Source organism: Gouania willdenowi, chromosome 9 (assembly GCF_900634775.1).
Source record: "Gouania willdenowi chromosome 9, fGouWil2.1, whole genome shotgun sequence".
Classification (NCBI taxonomy): domain Eukaryota; kingdom Metazoa; phylum Chordata; class Actinopteri; order Blenniiformes; family Gobiesocidae; genus Gouania; species Gouania willdenowi.
In genome coordinates, this window is record NC_041052.1 from 34,914,569 (window position 1) to 34,921,535 (window position 6,967).

A 6,967-nucleotide genomic window follows, 5' to 3' on the forward strand; every position below is an offset into this window, starting at 1 on the left:
CTTTTATCTGTTTCATCACATCGTCTTTTACATGTAGCACCTGCAGCAACATGTAATACACTGTACTGTTACTGGTAATGATACTCAGGTAACAAAAGAGAAAAAGAAAGGTTTAAATGTCACTCCTTGGCAGCTTGAGCATTTTTTATACACACATGCTAACAGTCTGCTTTCTCAACAAGATGATTAAAGGTATCTGCTTCTAAGCTGGAGGCCTGAGGGCAATGAACCCATGACTGTAACGTCTTATTAATACTCGTACAGTGCCCGTCGGAAGTATACATTCATGTGGGAGCATAAGGAGTATATTTGCCGGTGCAAAATGTGGGTGCAATTTTCCTGGTTTAATTTTATGGGACATGCGCATGACTTCATCATCACTTTTATATTTTTTTTGTTGGGTGTATTTTTCTGTAACATATGTTTTTTTGAGTCATGTGTATTTGTCTATCTTTTTGTTGTGTTTTTGTACATAAATGTTTGCTCTTTTTTCATTTTACATTTTTTTTGTAATGTATGTTTTTTGGAGTCGTGTATTTTTGTATAATTATTGTTTTTGTTGCTATTGAAGTGTAATTCAGGAGTCATTTTTTGTTTAAATATTCAGTTTTGTGTATTTTGAGCCATTTTCATTATGTAATGTATGTTTTTTTAAGTCTAGTACAGTGCCCATCGGAAGTATGTATTCATATAGTGGGCGCTTAAGTAGAGTTGTCAATTATGGGCATAATAATAACAACACACTCTGTAGCATTATAAAGGGGTATATTTGCAGGTGCAAAGTAAAATAGCGTGGGCAATTTCCTTGGGTATTTTTAACTCGTCGACCGAGTTTCAAGTCGAACTGGCACCGCGTCGGGGAGATATTTGCTCCACACACACACTCACACACTCACTCACACACATCCACACACACACACAGACCTCCCTTGAATTATAGTATAGATACTTGTAATTCCTAGCATGCATCCTTAAACACTTAAATCAGAGACCGCTTCGATCACGGTTGGGGCCTTAAAAATGCTATTGTCTGATCTGAGGGACAGATTATCAACATTTATCAGTATTTAGAATAGCTGGACAAAACACAGAAAACAATAAATCCTTTTATGTGTTTTTGTTGTTGTTTTGTGTCATGAATAATTTTGTGTAATTCTGTTGTCGTTTTGTGTGTTTTATTTTTACTAAAGCAAATTTAATTCTGAAATAAACACACACACACACACACGGACAGCGCTCACTGGCTGCCTCAACCCGGCCAACTCAATCCACAGCGATGATGTCATCTGACTCGCTGATGGGGTCTGTTCCCGGGTCCTCTTGTGGTGTTGGAGGTACTTGATTGTTTTCTGTGTGGGTATAAAACAGATGGAATGTGTGTTTGTGATGATGTCATCAGTTCTAAAAGTTCATAAAATTGTCCGTTCCCGGTGGACAATTTTATGAAATAATTTATTAACGGTATCATTGCAGTCCAAACAATTCTGGCGTTCCACACCATTAAACCAAGCAGCGGCCATGTTTCCACAGTGACGATGTCATCAGTTCTAAAATTTCATAAAATTGTCCGCTTTTGGTGGACAAAGTGCAGAAAACAATAAAGGGTTATTTTACTTTGTTTTTTGTGTATATTTTTTATTGTCCTTTGTGTATTTTTCTGTAAGTTTCTATGTCTTTTGAAGACATTGGTGTTTACTTCAGGGGGCGAGGGCCACAGGTGGCCCCCAGGCTGCCAGTTGCCCATGCCTGACCCAAATGGATATTTAGTTTAGCTCTGACAAACATTTTTGTCGTCATCAGGTGACACTAGAGTCAGTGATACTCAGGAAAAGTCCAACCTGCACTTCCTCATTGAAAGTCTTGGTCACAGATGATTGGTTATCAGCACTCTCCAATCAGTCAGTGGAAAGGTCAAGTGGAAATAAGATTTGACTAAACTTAATACTGTATCATGGACAATAAGTAGAAAGAATGTTGAACAGGTGTAATTTATGAGCTCGATGCACCTCAGGCTAATTCAGTACGTGTCAGCTGACAATTCTTGGCATGTAAAGTATATGTGACTCGTCTTTAGAAATCTGTCACGGAAACCACTTAGCAAAACAAAACACACACACGCACACTCAAAGCAATTCCTGGAACACTATAATGTGGGAAATACCAACACAGTTTCAAGCAAGACTGTGTTGGAATCTATTGGTGCATTTAAACATAGTTACTGTAAAACACTTTTTAAGCAAAACGAAAGCTTGTCTGACACAAAGATTATTTATTTTTGACAAATGCATTAATTAAAAATATTTTTTTCCCCCTAAGATGTTTTACCTTTACTTTCAGTTGCTGATTACTTCGTGCAAAGTCAACATTCGTCATCAAACTTGCAAACTTGGCATTAAATTGAACTCAAGTACAAATAAAAAGCAGCTTAATTAATTATTACTCAAAGTAAATGTTACTATACTTTCACAACCTAAGTTTGTTTTCGGTAATAAATCTGTTCACGGTTCCCTTACATACAGTAAACACCTCATGTAGAAACTTGAAAAGGCAGAGACCAAATCTAGCACAATTGGAGCTTAATTTATTTTACACAAAGGCATCTGTATAAAATAAAATATTTGTGAAAAAATGAACATTTATTTTTAAAATAAAATAACACCAATGAATTCAATTCAAAATTTAAAAAAAAGATCTCAGGTTCTAAGTATAGATACATTTATAAACTCTAAAACTGAGAAAATAACCTCCATTCAATGCTGTTTTGTTGCCGTCATTGTTGGGAAAGTTACTTTAAACGTGTAATGTTTTTATATTATTAGTTACTGGGATAGAAATGTAATATATTTGTATTACAATATTGCTGTTTTTTAAAATGTAACTGAGTTTCACTACTTTGAGTTATTTTAGGTCCAGGACACTAATCATATCACACTGATAGTGTTTGAATAACATCGGTCTAAGTTTTGTTTCAAATACTTCTGCTGTTTCAGGAGCAGAAAAGCTCTTTTTTGTTCCCCATGAGTTATATTTAACTATAATGATCATCTTTTTTCCTCCAATAATTGTAAACAGTGAGAAAACAAAACAAATGTGCACTTAAATTAAATATACATGTATCTTGAGTTACTTTAATTGTAACTATAGTGATATATTACCAATTTTCACTGTTGTAATGAGTTACACTACTGAGTTACTTCAAAAAGGAATATATTACTGTAATATAATACAAAAATAACTAGTTACTCCCAACACTGGTCGCTGTGCATTACGTTTAATCTGATTGGTCGGCTATGATGTGATGCATTTGAGTGTTGTCTGGTCATTTTGTTTTTTGTAGTTTCACAGTGTCCGTTGATTATTTTAAAAGAAAGATAACAATTTACTAAGTAACAGTTTGGTGTGGCAATGTCACAAATTACTTCTTTTAAAACGTACTTAAGTACAAGTAAAATGACTGATTTAGAAATATACTTTAAAAAGTACACGTACCTATAAAAGCAACAGTAACGTGAGTACTTGTAATCCATTACTTTCACCTCTGCAAACTGGTTCGTCATTAAAAAATACATAAATGAAAAAAAATTGGCCTTTTTACAGTCAGAGGTGTGTTTAAATTTTCTATTAACACATTTGTTTAAACCGCTGCAGCAGGAAGTTCTCATTTTTCCTCTTACAAAGACAAGACTATTGTTTTTCTTGTCAGGCAATCTAAAGGTATCTTTTCCTTCTCTGACTTTTCCTTATGACTTCCCGCTTATTATATACAGAAAGGATTAGAATAACAACTAAAGGTTGGGGTCAGTTATTGTAATCGTGTATTTAGGAATTAATTACAATTATAATTGTAACCATATTTGAAAGAAAACATGTTGCTGTTGTAATTGTAGTTGAGTTTAGATAATTGACATTTGTAATTGGAAGGGAAATTCTATCATTTCTGTCAGTATACAATGTAATTAAACACATTTCATAAGAATCCATCATGTTCCAATTTTACTAGCCACAAATTTTAACTAATCGTAAAACATGCCAATGTTTGTACAATTTCACAATAACAATCAAAACACCAAATCTGCAACATCTTTTACAAAATCCTATCTGTAACACAATGTTTCAGTGAAAATACACATTTATTCTTGTAATTTAGTCCAAAAACTTGTCATGTGCAGCAGTATTTTATTCTACTAAGCAGTGACTTTAAAATCTGTCATTTTAATTTATTTTTGTAAGTTTGTGAGCGTTTCATTTTTAACTGAGGGTACTTTGGGAAAGCATACACTGTGACATAGCCTGTGTTAACACACTATACACTCAATGAGTATATTCATACTATACACAATAAGTATGTTTAGGATTATGAGCATTCCCACTGAAGTATACTTCCAAGTTTCCCATGATGCATTTTGAACCTACGACAACATAAACCTCGTTCACACTGAGGCTAAATATCTCTGTTGATTCTCCACCTTTACTTTGAAAGTTCTGAAAACATTTTAAATGAGAAAGTGACCAATTAGAATATCAACATGTACTCCATTAATCCAAAAAACTCGCAAAAAACACATTTCATGTCGACATTTCGGAGAATTTTCAGAGACCCTTCATTGTGCTACTGACAAAACTTCCAGTTAACTTCAAAACAAGAGTCCTATTTACAAAAGCATTAAAAAACTAATGGAAGATGAGATTCTTTTATTTTGAAAAGGGTATGTATTTTTTTTAGCTTGAAGCCAGTGTACTGAGTTTGCGTTGTACTGAGATTATTTAAGCGCATATATGCGCATACATGCACACCCATGCACATTACCGGAAAATGAATTTTTGCGAAAAGAATAATAATTAATTTTTGTTTATTTTTGTTTTCAAAGTGAACGGACACGTGTTTTATTCATGCAGCAATCACAATACAATTAGGAATAGTTTATTCTCCTAAAAAAACATGATCATAATAAAACTAAATACGAAAAGGAATAATTTAATAATATACATTGCCAAAAATAACAGTTAAGCTAATTTATCTTTACAATAATAAGCTGTCGTATTCATATAAATTAGCAATCTGATCATGGCAATCATATTTTTTAATCTTTGGTTAATTTTTTTATTGATGGTCGACTGATGTGATGTTTTAAGCATTTTTTAAAATCAGTACAACAATCTCTGTATGACACTGCGCATGGCAATTCCATCATGGGGACATCTCAGTACGTAGCAGTCACGTACTGAGATTGTAAAATAATCTCAGTACGGAGGTACACTCAGTCCGTGTCACCGGTGTCACGTACCGAGATTAGATCTTACTGAGATTGTGTCTGAGCATGCGCACTACCGGATAATGATTTTTTGCTACTTCCGCTATGCTGAGATTGTTCATTCAATTCCAAAATAAATGTTCAAAGTACATTTTTGGCATAAAATGCCCTTCACTGACAAATAACTTGCTCAGATATTTCAAATACATTATTACACTTCTTAATACACAATATTGATGTGAATTACAACTAAGATGTCATTGCTATCTCAGTATGACAATTTGTGCATGGCAATTCCAGCACGGGTACAATCGCAGTACGTGACTGCTGCGTACTGAGTTTGTCTCAGTACAATTACAAGTTCAGTACGTGACACCGGTCCCAGGACGATTTTAAGTTTTGCTCACAATGCATCATGGGGCGGTTGAGTATGACTAGTGTGCCCACCGTGCATACTTAGGAAATATGTCCCCATATAATATACATCCCATTATTTCTTGCGTACTCAATATTTTCATATTATCTAATGTGAATGCACTACATACTCAATTTGACGTCAGACTTAGTATGAGTAGTACATTAGTATGACATTTACAACACAGCCTATAATGGTTGTGTCCCTCCTGTGAACACACACTCACCCCCTCTGTTCACTTCTACCTCTGACATTCACCACAGGTCACTACACAGGAAGTTTTCACGTTACTTACAGTGAAACCAAATATGCTTCTGCTCTTCTGCTCTTATTCTATTTTTTTTTTTTTGCTACCCTCCCAATCTCCCTTGCCCTTGTATCCTCCCTCACCCCCCTCATTCAGGTGTAACAATGCCATCCCCTTTTCTGTTTTTCTTCCTATTAAAATCTGGTTTATCCTTCTCCATGAGGGCTGTTGATGGTCACAATTAAGCAAAAATAATAAAAGTATTACTAGCTCTTTTCTTTTGCATGAACAAAAAAAAAGAAATATTTTTTTAAAGAACGTCATTAGGATGACACGATTTGGCTTTAATTTTAGACTTGCTGATATTATCAGTCTGTTTTTTGCTCTATTTGCAGAATTTCAGTTTTTGAACGGAAAAATTGGTCTGCATTTACACTTTTGTTTTTTTTTTCATTTTTTTTTTTTTTTTATATTCAGCTGAAAAGGTCCTACCAGGAGTAAATGTTTATAAAGTCAAGTTAAAGTTAAATGAAATAATTATTTGATTGTTTGAATGGTTTTGTATATTTTCAGTAGAGTTGTTCTCAGAGGTTTTTGTGTGACTGCTGAGAAAAAGTAAACTGCTGGATGAGTGAAAAGTTCCTTCAACTAAACCATGACAGAATGGAGGTGATTGTCTTTGGTAACAAGGAAAGGAGGACTGCTATCAGCATGTATGTTGAGTCTCAATCCTTAAAAATCTAAAGAACAAGGCAAAAACCTTGGTGTTCTGATTGACTCAGATCTTACATTCAGCAGTCAGATCAAATCTATCACAAAAACATCTTCTACCACCTAAAGAACATCTCCAGAGTTAAAGGTTTAATGACTCACAAAGATCAGGAGAAACTGGTCCATGCTTTTATCTCCAGCAGACTGGACTATTGTAATGGTCTTCTGACAGGAATCCCCCAAAAGAGCATCAAACAGCTACAGCTGGTTCAGAACGCTACAGCTCAGGTCTTAATCAGAACAAAGAGGTCAGAACACATTAGTCCAGTTTTAAAGTCTTTA